The sequence below is a fragment of the Procambarus clarkii genome, chromosome 60 (genome assembly GCF_040958095.1).
Source record: "Procambarus clarkii isolate CNS0578487 chromosome 60, FALCON_Pclarkii_2.0, whole genome shotgun sequence".
Taxonomy (NCBI): Eukaryota; Metazoa; Arthropoda; class Malacostraca; order Decapoda; family Cambaridae; genus Procambarus; species Procambarus clarkii.
In genome coordinates, this window is record NC_091209.1 from 150,167 (window position 1) to 166,127 (window position 15,961).

The following is a 15,961-nucleotide window of genomic DNA, read 5'->3' on the forward strand; positions in this document are numbered from 1 at the left end:
TGCGTGGTCAAGTCGCAGAAACCTGATAGACCGAACTAAATATTTCTGATTCACGTATGCTTTTGTAAGTACTATCAAAGAGGTCCGCAAAAAACTTGTATCTGTTTCCTTCAATATCTTCTAAGGTCAAGCCAATTGTAACAAATGACACTGTTAAGGCAACTAGGGTATCTGCAACGACCTTAGCCAGGCCAGGAGCTCGATAAGCCTTCCTGAGTTTCCGTAAATCGACAAACTCCATATACAAATGTATAACATGCTCGGTCATATTAACCTCTTCTTTCCTATTAAATTTAGGGATTCCTCCGCCATTTGTTTTAAGACCTTCATTAGATTGTAGAGTAAGGATAATTCTGGTCCGACATTTATTCTTGTTAACTGGTCAACTGCTGCATCACCAATACCATCAAGGTGGCCATATTCATCCAGGGTGACTAACATATCTTTAAGTTCATGAAGTAATATTGGAGCTTCATCATCTGTACATATATGATCGCGATCCATATATTTTCCGTTGATCACAAGGCCTGCAGCTGCTTGCATTCCCGAGGCGGCATCCTGTAAGAAAGTCTCTGGCCAAATGTGTATTAAGTGAACCATTCTCAGACGCAGGTACGGGTTAGGGCACATCTCTGGGTCTGCGAACATTGTTAGTATCCAGGGCTTCACGACAGACTCGAGTGCGCTTAAATTGATGTCATTATCAGGTTCACAAGATGGTGCTAGGTCAATAATTCCCCAAAGGACATCTTCCCATTGCCCCGTCATCTTGACCGACGTCGTACGCATGGAGAGTTAATGCGCACAAAATTCCAAGTTGTACGCTGCTAGTGAATAACATCGTAGAATTGTTATTATGCAAGTCATTAAGAATGGCTTTTGATTTGTCAATAAATTCTAACATTTCGTCGCCAGAAAATCCTTCACCGAGGTTCATTACGTCGACTAAGATCGATAGTGGAAGACTAGGAAATAATCATCTGCAGCAGTGGTATCCATTGTCTCGGAACGTGTGACAGACTGACAGTAGAAATTGTTCCAACACGCAACCAACTGCAAATGAATAACTAACTCTTGTTTGGAAGTTAATATATAGGTCGCGCTAGGACGAGGTGACGTGACATGCCTGGAGATTGAAGGTGCATGTGCTGGCTGCTTCTCGCTGCCTCACTTGTTATTAATTAAAAATAAGTTTCTAGAATACAAATTATAAAAACAAACCTATTACCTTACTTCGAAAATTTGCGCATAAATTTGAACTCTTTTGGCTTTAAATTTCGGATATTATTTATTATCAGGAACTAATCTATGTTTTCAAGGCAAGTGATCTATTTTATGTTCTTTTGCAAAAAAATAAGAATAAAGGTAACGGTAGAAGACCTATTGGCCCATACGAGGCCGCTCCTATTTAAAACCACCTAATCTCATTCATATATATGTGCAACCTACGCTTGAAACAATCAAGGGACCCTACTCTTATTATGTTACGCAGTAATTGATTCCACAAATTAACAACCGTGTTTTACGGAACCAGTATTTACCCAGGTTTTTCCGAAATATAAACTTATCCAGTTTATACCCAATGTTTCGAGTTCTGTATCGTGATGATACTTTTAATACCCAATTAATATTCCCTTTGTTATGTCCATTAGCTCTCTTGTAACCCTCTATAGGAACATAAGAACAAAGGTAACTGCAGAAGGCCTATTGGCCCATACGAGACAGCTCCTATTTATAAGAACATAAGAACAAAGGTAACTGCAGATGGCCTATTAGGCCCATACGAGGCAGCTCCTATTTATAACCACCCAATCCCACTCATATACATGTCCAACCCACGCTTGAAACAATCGAGAGACCCAATCCTCCATCACGTTACGCGGCAATTGGTTCCACAAATCAACAAAAACCGGTTGTTGACATTGTGGAACTAATTACCACATAATGTGGTGGAGGAGGGGTCCCTCGATTGTTTCAAACGTGGGTTGGATATGTATATGAGTGGGATTGGGTGATAATATATAGGAGCCTTGTATGGGCTCCTAGTGCAACGATTTTCGGCCTCGGGTAAAGTATGCGACGTTCTGTTAGGAGGACAATCACTTGTCTAGTGAAAGACGTCTACCGAGGGGAGAGATAATTAGTATGTGTGTTCCGACAATAACATGTAAAATAGCACCATTGAGTACTACTGCTCCCTCATCCGAATCAAGAACTTCCGATATACAATGAAATCACAATAATGTGACATGTTTTGAGAAACTTTTTGCAGCCGGACAACGGAATCGAAGCTGAATCTTAACCCATTGCCTACGATATGCTAAAAGTTGCACAACCTGGAGTCCAACAGAAAAATATGAATTTAAAATATTTAAACTCTAAGCCACACTGGTCTGAGGCCGCGTTGATCTCGCTCTTCGTCTCCTCACATAAGCAGCTAGACCTCTGAATGTACAAATATTCACGAACTACTGATGGAAAGTTATCTGGAATAATGTCTACTCTCAATTTAGTGTTTCTCTACACACACCACTTGTTTTTCAACATATACTCAATAAGTATCAACGCTGACTTTGACGACAGCGTTGGTCATTCGTTGAGCTTAACAAGTACTGTATATTTCCCGGATTCATGAAGCAATTCCGCAAGCACTTACGAACCTGTACATCTTTTCTCAATCTTTGGCGGCTTTGTTTACAATTATTAAACAGTTAATGAGCACCTAAGCACGAGGAGGCTGTTTATAACAATAACAACAAGTATATCGTCTAACGATCATTGGGGCGGTGGTCACGGTACTGTGTACGTTTAGGGGTGATCCTGGACGGCATGGGTTCGAATCCTGGCCGGGTCAAAGAGTTCTAAGTGATATATATATATATATATATATATATATATATATATATATATATATATATATATATATATATATATATATATATATATATATATATATATATATATATATATATATATATATATATATTATTCATTATTAGGTTAATATAATTTGTTTTAAGTGTTTGCATTATTGCGTCAATATTAAATATATATATTTCAATTTTTTTTTTTTTTTTTTTTTTTTTTTTTTTATAGGAGTACCACCTCTGGCTGGAAGAAGGGGGACCCATAGCCTCGGAGGAAACCACACATAACGCATTGGAGGGAATGTGGGTCCCCTCCAATACAGTTTCTGTGTGCTTTTCTCCTACCACCCCCTTCCCTTTTTTTTTTTCCTTTATTGTGTATTTAAAGGTTACAAAACATACAAGACAAATGCCTAAAGGTTATGGATCTCTTGAAGCTCCTCCGCTTCTGGACAGGAACCGAGGACGCAGCAAGCATTTCCCCTCTGGATCGCCACACTGAGACGCTGAAATAAAACATATATATATATTTATATATATTTATATATATATATATATATTTATATATATTATATATATATATATATATATATATATATATATATATATATATATATTATATATATTTGTGTCTGAATAATACAGGCAAAGCTTATAGGGTAAATCTTTTCAAGTTATTAAAAACTTTATCACCACTTCCCTATATCTATGACGTGATCATCTAGAACGCGGCCCCCTTCGCCAGAGACGACCTCCTTATATGTAGCCTAATATAGTTTTGTTGTTGGGATTAAAGAGGCTTATCAACTGCGGGAGGCTAGCTAGTTCAAGTTTTCTAATTAGGAAGCATACTTTAATCAATTCCTGAGGCCTATTGAGCGTATTGGCACGCTCTCAGAGCGCACGTGCACGATAATGGAGATGCAACGAACTAATTTACTGGTACAAGAACATTTTTATCCAATGAACGAATGTGTATGAAACATGCCGATTTTGACGAGTTGTGGCATTGAAACGAGACCGTTCTACATACTGAGTGTAAAGAACAGATAGATTCCCAAATTATTTGATGTATTAATCAAAATTTATTAATAATTAATACAAATTATTCAATTTATGTTTTGATCTCAATTAGTTTTAAGGTTTAGTCTAAGTGTTTTTCCCTATATCTTGACCGAAACGCTAGAGCCAGGCTAGGTCATTCTAAAACCAGGCTATATTCAATAACAATATTCACTCGCTACTTTCTCCCACCACCATCAGCTGTGAATAGACAAGGTGCACATCAAAAGCTTTTGTAAAGTGAAAGGGAAAAAAACACAAACAAATGAATACAGGTGGAAGCTGGAAATGCCAATTAGTCAAAGAAATATAATGACATACTCGTATCCTGTACTGGGTGGTCTAGTAGCAATGGGTATAAATTGAGTAACATTAGATTTAGGAAAGAATTACGGGCACCTGGCATCTCTTGGATGGCTAAATCCTCATCAGGCCCAGTGGATCTTCCTTCTGCTACTTTGGCTCTGTGGCACTTGATGGTTGGGAGTATTTTCCTCTTGATTTGCTCCAATCCCCAACTGTCCAACTGGTTGGGCACCTTTCCTTTTCCTAAACTGCCTAACTGTTTGGGCACCTTTCACCTTTCCTCCCGTCCAATCCCAAATCCTGACCCCCTCCCCCTTTCCAAGTGCTATATAGTGGCACTTTCCATATCCAGTCAACACAGAGATAATATACAACTCCTCGCAGAAATCCAACATATAGGAAAAGAAGCCATAATCTAAGACTGTTAATCACCCTAGATTGGATACCAAGTTACATTGGCATAGATCGTAATGAAAAGGGAAACTCACTAGCAAAAACTGCGACTGCTCTTACTGTTGTACAGGTTCAAATACCTCCAAGTTTTTCACAGAGCAAATCAAGAAGAAAATACGCCCAACTATAAAAAGTCGCCAGAGACCCAAAGTAGAGGAAGGAAGATCCACTGCGATATGGTACGAACAAGCCACTGGGTTATACTGTTTGAAGCCTGAGAAAAAAATATACAGAGACATTGCAGTAGCCATACATTCCACAACGACTACGATGATTAGAAAAGCTGTTAAGGAATGGGACTCACTAGTGAACATTCTGCACCCACATCCGCCACTACAATAATGTTAATAAAACAGAAAAAGGGGGAAACACCACCTCCATTTAATACTTTGACCCAAATATCAGTTATCGCGAATAACCGAACTCAATTACGGGCTCACAACAGCTCCTGCTACATGGTCATTTTGTTCTGAATAGCTAAATCTTCAACAACAACAACGTTTTCTCACTGATAGTGCCCTTCCCTTCCATACCCTTGGCTTTCAATTGAGCAAAAATATGGTTTACATTTATCTCCAGTTCGAAGAACATTTCAGCATGACAATGATTAGAATTTGTAATTATGGATTCAAGCAGGTATAATTAATTCCAATAAGTCGTTATTGGGGATCCAAATTTAATTTTTTCACAAATTTCATCAATGATTCTGGCAGATAATTTCATAACAAATGGATATGAAAATTGATAAAATTATTGTCCAAAAACAGGTGAGAATAAACTCTTAATGAATTGTTGTTTACATTTATTAAAAGAAAATTTAACATCTCATTCATATTTAAGTTACAAGATATATAAAAAAATTGAACAAATTTAGTGCAGAGGCCTCTCTTAAATTCAGTAAACTTCATTACCATGTCAGAATAAAACTGCAGAAGTAGCAGGCGATTTGAATATTTTCAGTGTTGAATATGTCTTTCAATTATATTATTCCACAAGTTTGGTAGTTTCCTTCCATGCAAGGATGTCCGCCTGGAGTTGGGGAAGACGACTATAGGAGCCCTGGTCTATAGGACACCGCGTGAAGGGGTCCAGCCCGGACTCCAGTAGCAGGCGAATCAGCGTCGACTCGTCTGTCACCATCTTGGACGAGTGCAGCAGCACCGGCGCCTCCATCACCGCCAGCGTCACGCTGTCTCTGAACTCTTCCGGGACCTCCTCCGATGATTCCTGATACGGCACTGGGAAATGATGAAAGAAAATACTGGAATCGGCTGCCTTCTTCAAAAGGTAAGATAGATACTGTGCGTGGTCAAGTCGCAGAACCTGATAGACCTGAACTAAATATTTCTGATTCACGTATGCTTTTGTAAGTACTATCAAAGAGGTCCGCAAAAAACTTGTATCTGTTTCCTTCAATATCTTCTAAGGTCAAGCCAATTGTAACAAATGACACTGTTAAGGCAACTAGGGTATCTGCAACGACCTTAGCCAGGCCAGGAGCTCGATAAGCCTTCCTGAGTTTCCGTAAATCGACAAACTCCATATACAAATGTATAACATGCTCGGTCATATATAACCTCTTCTTTCCTATTAAATTTAGGGATTCCTCCGCCATTTGTTTTAAGACCTTCATTAGATTGTAGAGTAAGGATAATTCTGGTCCGACATTTATTCTTGTTAACTGGTCAACTGCTGCATCACCAATACCATCAAGGTGGCCATATTCATCAAGGGTGACTAAAATATCTTTAAGTTCATGAAGTAATATTGGAGCTTCATCATCTGTACATAAATGATCGCGATCCATATATTTTCCGTTGATCACAAGGCCTGCAGCTGCTTGCATTCCCGAGGCGGCATCCTGTAAGAAAGTCTCTGGCCAAATGTGGATTAAGTGAACCATTCTCAGACGCAGGTACGGGTTAGGGCACATCTCTGGGTCTGCGAACATTGTTAGTATCCAGGGCTTCACGACAGACTCGAGTGCGCTTAAATTGATGTCATTATCAGGCTCACAAGATGGTGCTAGGTCAATAATTCCCCAAAGGACATCTTCCCATTGCCCCGTCATCTTGACCGACGTCGTACGCATGGAGAGAGTTAATGCGCACAAAATTCCAAGTTGTACGCTGCTAGTGAATAACATCGTAGAATTGTTATTATGCAAGTCATTAAGAATGGCTTTTGATTTGTCAATAAATTCTAACATTTTGTCGCCAGAAAATCCTTCACCGAGGTTCATTACGTCGACTAAGATCGATAGTGGAAGACTAGGAAAATAATCATCTGCAGCAGTGGTATCCATTGTCTCGGAACGTGTGACAGACTGACAGTAGAAATTGTCATCCAACTGACATAGTAGTAGTAGTAGTAGTAGAAATCCAACACGCAACCAACTGCAAATGAATAACTAACTCTTGTTTGGAAGTTAATATATAGGTCGCGCTAGGACGAGGTGGACGTGACATGCCTGGAGATTGAGGTGCATGTGCTGGCTGCTTCTCGCTGCCTCACTTGTTATTAATTAAAAATAAGTTTCTAGGAATACAAATTATAAAAACAAACCTATTACCTTACTTCGAAAATTTGCGCATAAATTTGAACTCTTTTGGCTTTAAATTTCGGATATTATTTATTATCAGGAACTAATCTATGTTTTCAAGGCAAGTGATCTATTTTATGTTCTTTTGCAAAAAAATAAGAATAAAGGTAACGGTAGAAGACCTATTGGCCCATACGAGGCCGCTCCTATTTAAAACCACCTAATCTCATTCATATATATGTCCAACCTACGCTTGAAACAATCAAGGGACCCTACTCTTATTATGTTACGCAGTAATTGATTCCACAAATCAACAACCGTGTTACCGAACCAGTATTTACCCAGGTTTTTCCGAAATATAAACTTATCCAGTTTATACCCAATGTTTCGAGTCCTGTATCGTGATAATACTTTTAATACCCAATTAATATTCCCTTTGTTATGTCCATTAGCTCTCTTGTAACCCTCTATAGGAACATAAGAACAAAGGTAACTGCAGAAGGCCTATTGGCCCATACGAGACAGCTCCTATTTATAAGAACATAAGAACAAAGGTAACTGTAGAAGGCCTATTGGCCCATACGAGGCAGCTCCTATTTATAACCACCCAATCCCACTCATATACATGTCCAACCCACGCTTGAAACAATCGAGAGACCCAACCTCCATCACGTTACGCGGCAATTGGTTCCACAAATCAACAAAAACCAGGGTTGTTGACTTGTGGAACTAATTACCACATAATGTGGTGGAGGAGGGGTCCCTCGATTGTTTCAAACGTGGGTTGGATATGTATATGAGTGGGATTGGGTGATTATATATAGGAGCCTTGGATGGGCTCCTAGTGCAAAGATTTTCGGCCTTGGGTAAAGTATGCGACGTTCTGTTAGGAGGACAATCACTTGTCTGGTGAAAGACGTCTACCGAGGGGAGAGATAATTAGTATGTGTGTTCCGACAATAACATGTAAAATAGCACCATTGAGTACTACTGCTCCCTCATCCGAATCAAGAACTTCCGATATACAATGAAATCACAATAATGTGACATGTCTGAGAAACTTTTTGCAGCCGGACAACGGAATCGAAGCTGAATCTTTACCCATTGACTACGATATGCTAAAAGTTGCACAACCTGGAGTCCAACAGAAAAATATGAATTTAAAATATTTAAACTCTAAGCCAAACTGGTGTGAGGCCGCGTTGATCTCGCTCTTCGTCTCCTCATATAAGCAGCTAGACCTCTGAATGTACAAATATTCACGAACTACTGATGGAAAGTTATCTGGAATAATGTCTACTCTCAATTTAGTGTTTCTCTACACACACCACTTGTTTTTCAACATATACTCAATATGTATCAACGCCGACTTTGACGACAGCGTTGGTCATTCGTTGAGCTTAACAAGTACTGTATATTTCCCGGATTCATGAAGCAATTCCGCAAGCACTTACGAACCTGTACATCTTTTCTCAATCTTTGGAGGCTTTGTTTACAATTATTAAACAGTTAATGAGCACCGAAGCACCAGGAGGCTGTTTATAACAATAACAACAAGTATATCGTCTAACGATCATTGGTGCGGTGGTCACGGTACTGTGTACGTTTGGGGTATATATATACATATATATATATATATATATATATATATATATATATATATATATATATATATATATATATATATATATATATTTATATATATATATATATATATATATATATATATATATTATATATATATATATATATCTATATATATATATATATATATATATATATATATATATATATATTTATATATATATTTATATATATATATCTATACATATATATATATATATATATATATATATATATATATATATATATATATATATATATATATACATATATATATTGGTGTATACTGGCAGCAGGTTTTCTTTCAAACATGTATCATTGAATATGACCGCATATTCTGTATTTATTATTTTCTGGTTTAGGGCTTCTATCCCTCTAACTATTTTCTTAGCATCAGGGCTTAATTGAAATAGGAGTTCTCCAAAACTCATTTTCGTACTTTTAAGGTGAAGAAAAGAAGTGATTTACTATAGAGTGTATTACACTTATTTGTATAATTTGCACGACGTTTCGAACCTCCATGGTTCATTCTCAAGTGAACAGATCTTACAATACTAGTTGATTTTATACCCGCATTAGGTCAGGTGATAATACAATGAAGGTGAAAAACATGGGGGGATACATAAGGGATAAATGTGAGGTGAAACATAAAGGCTGCAGAAGGCTTATTGGCCCATACGAGGCATACGAGGGTAGAGTAAATAGTTCCATGATTTGGGTGTTCATGGTAGGTCGCTCTATTCTTATGTGAATTGCCTCAAGAATTTGTAATCTTCTTGAATCTTGGGTTTTGTCTATTATGCAAGTATTCTTGTTCAACATTTCTCTTGTTAGACTAATGTCATGGGCTTGTCTCATGTGATTCCTAGGGGCACCAGATTGAAGATGGCATGTCAAACGCCTCGTCAGCTTGGTCGACGTCATACCTATGTACTTACATTGAAGGTTACATCCTTCGTGGGGGCAAGTGTACATGTATACAACGCTTGACTGCTGTAGAGGGTTCTCCGTCGGCTTCGGGCTGTTTTTGATAAGGAGTTCGGAAGTCTTCTTGGTTTTGTAGAATATTATCAGGTTTATGTTTTGGTTAGGAGTAGTGCTTTTTACTCCTTTACGGATTATTTCTTTCATTATTCTTTCCTCTTTTATATGTTCACTGTGCATGGTTGATTTGTAATATAATTTTATTGGGGGTGTTGTGGTTTCTGTTCTAGGTTCTGAATTATACCAACGGTCCAAGTGTCTTCTTATAGCAGCGTTTATTTCCGCGTTGCTATATCCGTTGTTCACCAATACCTGAGTTACTCTTTCAAACTCTCTACTCACATTGCTCCATTCAGAGCAGTGGGTAAGCGCTCGACGAATATAAGCATTGAGAACACTGGCTTTATATCTTTGGGGGCACTCACTTCTACCGTTCAGGCATAATCCTATGTTGGTGGGCTTGGTATATACGTTGGTGCTTAAAGAGGTTCCTGTATTTGTTATTAGTACATCCAAGAATGGCAGACTGTTATTTTCACTATTTTCATGTGTAAATCGGAGTACTGACTCTCTCTCTAGGTGTCTTTTTAGGTCAATTAGCTCATCTGAGTCTTTTACTATTACGAATATGTCATCTACATAACGGCAGTATACAGTTGGTTTTTGTCTGCTACTGAAGACCCTATCTTCGATGGTTCCCATATAAAAATTAGCAAATAAAACTCCTAAGGGGGAGCCCATTGCTACTCCGTCTATTTGTAAATACATGTCTCCTTGTGGACTGATGAAAGGGGCTTCCTTTGTACATGCTTCGAGAAGACTTTTCAAGTGTGGCTCAGGTATGTCTAATTTGGGGGTGCTCTCGTCTCTGTATACTCCGTCCAGTATCATTCCTATGGTTGTGTCGACTGGGACGTTGGTAAATAGGGATTCAACGTCCAGGGAAGCGATGATTCCACCGGGCTGGGTAGATTTGATCAATTCTAGGAAATCTGCTGATGATTGTAGACTAAACTTACTTGGAGTGTATGGAGTTAGGAGTTCATTGAGTTTCTTTGCCAGGTGATAAGTTGGGGTTGGTATTTGGCTGATTATAGGGCGTAGTGGGTTACCTGGTTTATGCGTCTTAACATTGCCGTAGGCATATCCTAAGCCATAGTCGCCTTGAAGTTTATTGAAATGCACACTACCTTTCTTTGCGTTGATTGCTGTAATTGTTTTGTTTACTTTCCGCTTAAGGTCTTCTACGGGGTTCCTCGTGATTCGTTGAAATTTGGAGTCGTCACTTAGGATGTCGCTAATTTTGTTCATGTATTCATGGGTAGGAATCAATACATATGCTGCTGTTTTGTCGGCTTTTCTTATTGTTACGTCTTTCAGATTTTTTAGTTGTTTCGCTGCTTCTTTGAGTCGTGGGGTTAAGATTGTAGATGAATATGTTCCTCGTTTTTTCCCTGCTTCTGCAAGTAGTTCAGCTTGAAGTGTGTCAGTGGTGATGACTTTAACCTGACTTCTTATGATCTTACCCAGGACCAACGAGACCTCTTAAATCTTGGTCTAAATTGTCAATTCTTATCTAAACCAAAGATGCATCAAAAACGCCTGGAAATCGAAATGCTTCTGGACGATATCCATAAGCTAGAAGACAACAAAAAAGTCATATATATATATATATATATATATATATATATATATATATATATATATATATATATATATATATATATATATATATATATATATATATATAGACAAAACCCAAGATTCAAGAAGATTACAAATTCTTGAGGCAATTCACATAAGAATAGAGCGACCTACCATGAACACCCAAATCACGGAACTATTTACTCTACCCACCATGAGAGTAAGGACAAGACAAGAACATATCGATGCCAACACAGAAGACAATGTCCAACATAACAGGCCAATTACACTGGATTAATCTTTGTGTTTAGATAGGAGATGCCTCGTATGGGCCAATAAGCCTTCTGCAGCCTCTATGTTTCACCTCACATTTATCCCTTATGTATCCCCCCATGTTTTCACCTTCATTGTATTATCACCTGACCTAATGCGGGTATAAAATCAACTAGTATTGTAAGATCTGTTCACTTGAGAATGAACCATGGAGGTTCGAAACGTCGTGCAAATTATACAAATAAGTGTAATACACTCTATAGTAAATCACTTCTTTTCTTCACCTTAAAAGTACGAAAATGAGTTTTGGAGAACTCCTATTTCAATTAAGCCCTGATGCTAAGAAAATAGTTAGAGGGATAGAAGCCCTAAACCAGAAAATAATAAATACAGAATATGCGGTCATATTCAATGAAACATGTTTGAAAGAAAACCTGCTGCCAGTATACACCAATATATATATATATATATATATATATATATATATATATATATATATATATATATATATATATATATATATATATATATATATATATATATATATATATATATATTGGAGGCATGTTGGACAGCTAGTGTTTGCTGGGGGCATGTTGGACAGTATGTGCTTGCTGGAGGCATGTTGGCCAGTAAGTGTTTGCTGGGGGCATTTTAGACAGTAAGTGTTTGCTGGAGGCATGTTGAAGAGTAAGTGTTTGCTGGGAGCATGTTGGACAGTGTTTGCTGGGGCATGTTGAACATTAAGTGTTTGCAGGAGGCATGTTGGACAGCAAGTGTTTGCTGGAGGCATGTTGGTCAGTAAGTGTTTGCTGGAGGCATCTTGGACAGTAAGTGTTTGCTGGAGGCATGTTGGACAGTAAGGGTTTGCTTGAGGCATGTTGGAGAGTAAGTGTTTGCTGGGGGAATGTTGGACAGCATTTGTTTGCTTGAGGCATGTTGGACAGTAAGGGTTAGCTGGAGGCATGTTGGACAGTAAGTGTTTGCTGGAGGCATGTTGGATAAAAAGTGTTTGTTAGGGGCATGTTGGACAGCAAGTGTTTGCTGGAGGCATGTTGGACAGTAAGTGTTAACTTCGGGCATGGTGAACAGTGTTTGCTGGAGGCGTATTGGAAAATAAGTGTTTGCTGGAAGCATGTTAGACAGTAAGTGTTTCCTGGGGGCATGTTGGACAGTAAGTGTTTGCTGGAGGCATGTTGGACAGTAGGTGTATGCTGGAGGCATGTTTGACAGTAAGTGTTCGCTGGAGGCATCTCGGACAGAAATTGTTTGTTGGAGGCATGTTGGACAGTAAGAGTTTGCTGGAGGCATGTTGGGCAGTGTTTGCTGGAGGCATGTTGGACAGTAAGTGTTTGCTTGAGGCATGTTGGCCAGTAAGTGTTTGCTGGGGGCATTTTGGACAGTAAGTGTTTGCTGGAGGCATGTTGAAGAGTAAGTGTTTGCTGGGAGCATGTTGGACAGTGTTTGCTGGGGCATGTTGAACAGTAAGTGTTTGCAGGAGGCATGTTGGACAGCAAGTGTTTGCTGGAGGCATGTTGGTCAGTAAGTGTTTGCTGGAGGCATCTTGGACAGTAAGTGTTTGCTGGAGGCATGTTGGACAGTAAGTGTTTGCTGGAGGCATGTTAGACAGTAAGTGTTTGCTGGGGGCATGTTGGACAGCATTCGTTTGCTGGAGGCATGTTGGACAGTAAGTGTTTGCTGGAGGTATGTTGGACAGTAAGTGTTTGCTGGAGGCATGTTGGACAGTAAGTGTTTGCTAGGGGCATGTTGGACAGCATGTGTGTGCTGGAGGCATGTTGGACAGTAAGTGTTTGCTGGAGGCATGTTGGACATTAAGTGTTTGCTCGAGGTATTTTGGATCGAAAGTGTTTGCTGGAGGCATGATGGACAGCAAGTGTTTGCTGGAGGCATGTTGGACAGTAAGTGTTAACTTCGGGCATGGTGAACAGTGTTTGCTGGAGGCATATTGGACAATAAGTGTTTGCTGGAGGCATGTTGGACAGTACGTGTTTCCTGGGGGCATGTTGGACAGTAAGTGTTTGCTGGAGGCATGTTGGACAGTAAGTGTTTGCTGGGTGCATGTTGGACAGCATTTGTTTGCTGGAGGCATGTTGGAGATTAAGTGTTTGCTCGAGGTATTTTGGATCGAAAGTGTTTGCTGGAGGCATGATGGACAGCAAGTGTTTGCTGGAGGCATGTTGGACAGTAAGTGTTAACTTCGGGCATGGTGAACAGTGTTTGCTGGAGGCATATTGGACAATAAGTGTTTGCTGGAGGCATGTTGGACAGTACGTGTTTCCTGGGGGAATTTTGGACAGTAAGTGTTTGCTGGAGGCATGTTGGACAGTAAGTGTTTGCTGGGTGCATGTTGGACAGCATTTGTTTGCTGGAGGCATGTTGGACAGTAATTGTTTGCTGGAGGCATGTAGGACAGTAAGTGTTCGCTGGAGGCATGTTGGACAGTAAGTGTTTGCTAGGGGCATGTTGGACAGCATGTGTGTGCTGGAGGCATGTTGGACAGTAAGTGTTTGCTGGAGGCATGTTGGACATTAAGTGTTTGCTGGAGGCATGTTGGACAGTAAGTGTTTGCTGGAGGCATGTTGGACAGTAAGTGTTAACTTCGGGCATGGTGAACAGTGTTTGCTGGAGGCATGATGGACAGCAAGTGTTTGCTGGAGGCATGTTGGACAGTAAGTGTTAACTTCGGGCATGGTGAACAGTGTTTGCTGGAGGCATATTGGACAATAAGTGTTTGCTGGAGGCATGTTGGACAGTAAGTGTTTCCTGGGGGCATGTTGGACAGTAAGTGTTTACTGGAGGCATGTTATACAGTAAGTGTTTGCTGGAGGCATGTTGGACAGTAAGTGTTTGCTGGAGGCATGTTGGACAGTGTTTGCTGGAGGCATGTTGGACAGTAAGTGTTTCCTGGAGGCATCTTGGACAGTAAGTATTTGCTGGAGGCATGTTGGACAGTAGGTGTATGCTGGAGGCATGTTTGACAGTAAGTGTTTGCTAGATGCATGATGGACAGTAAGTGTTTGCTGGAGGCATGTTGGACAGTGTTTCCTGGATTCATGTTGGACAGTAAGTGTTGGCTGGAGGCATCTCGGACAGTAAATGTTTGTTGGAGGCATGTTGGACAGTAAGTGTTTCCTGGAGGCATGTAGGACAGTAATTGTTTGCTGGGGGCATGTTGGACAAAAAGGGTTTGCTGGAGGCATGTTCGACAGTAAGTGTTTGCAGGGGGCATATTGGAAAGTAAGTGTTTGCCGGAGAAATGTTGGACAGTAAGTGTTTGCTGGGGGCATGTTGGACAGTAAGTGTTTGCTGCAGGCATGTTGGACAGTAAGTGTTTGCTGGAGGCATGTTGGACAGTAAGTGTTTGCTGAAGGCATTTTGGACAGTGTTTGCTGGAGATATGTTTGACAGTAAGTGTTTGCTGGAGGAATCTTGGACAGTAAGTGAATGCTGGAGGCATGTTGGACAGTAAGTGTATGCTGGAGGCATGTTGGACAGTAAGTGTTTGCTGGAGGCATGTTGAACAGTAAGTGTTTGCTAAGGGCATGTTGGACAGTGTTTGCTAGAGGCATGTTGGACAGTGTTTGCTGGAGGTATGTTGGACAATAAGTGTTTGCTGGAGGCATGTTGGACAGTAAGTGAATGCTGGAGGCATGTTGGACAGTAAGTTTATGCTGGAGGCATGTTGGACAGTAAGTGTTTGCTAGAGGCATGTTGGACAGTAAATGTTTGCTGGGGGCATGTTGGACAATGTTTGCTGGAGGCATGTTGGACAGTAAGTGTTTGCTTCAGGCATGTTGGACAGTGTTTGCTGGAGGCATGTTGGAAAGTAAGTGTTTGCTGGAGGCATTTTGGACAGTAAGTGTTTGCTGGAGGCATGTTGGACAGTAGGTGTATGCTGGAGGCATGTTGGACAGTAAGTGATTGCTGGAGGCATGTTTTACAATAAGTGTTTGTTGAGGGCATGTTGGACAGTGTTTGCTGTAGGCATGTTGGACAGTAAGGGTTTGCTGGAGGCATGTTGGAGAGTAAGTGTTTGCTGGGGGAATGTTGGACAGCATTTGTTTGCTGGAGGCATGTTGGACAGTAAGGGTTAGCTGGAGGCATGGTGGACAGTAAGTGTTTGCTGGAGGCATGTTGGATAAAAAGTGTTTGTTAGGGGCATGTTGGACAGCAAGAGTTTGCTGGA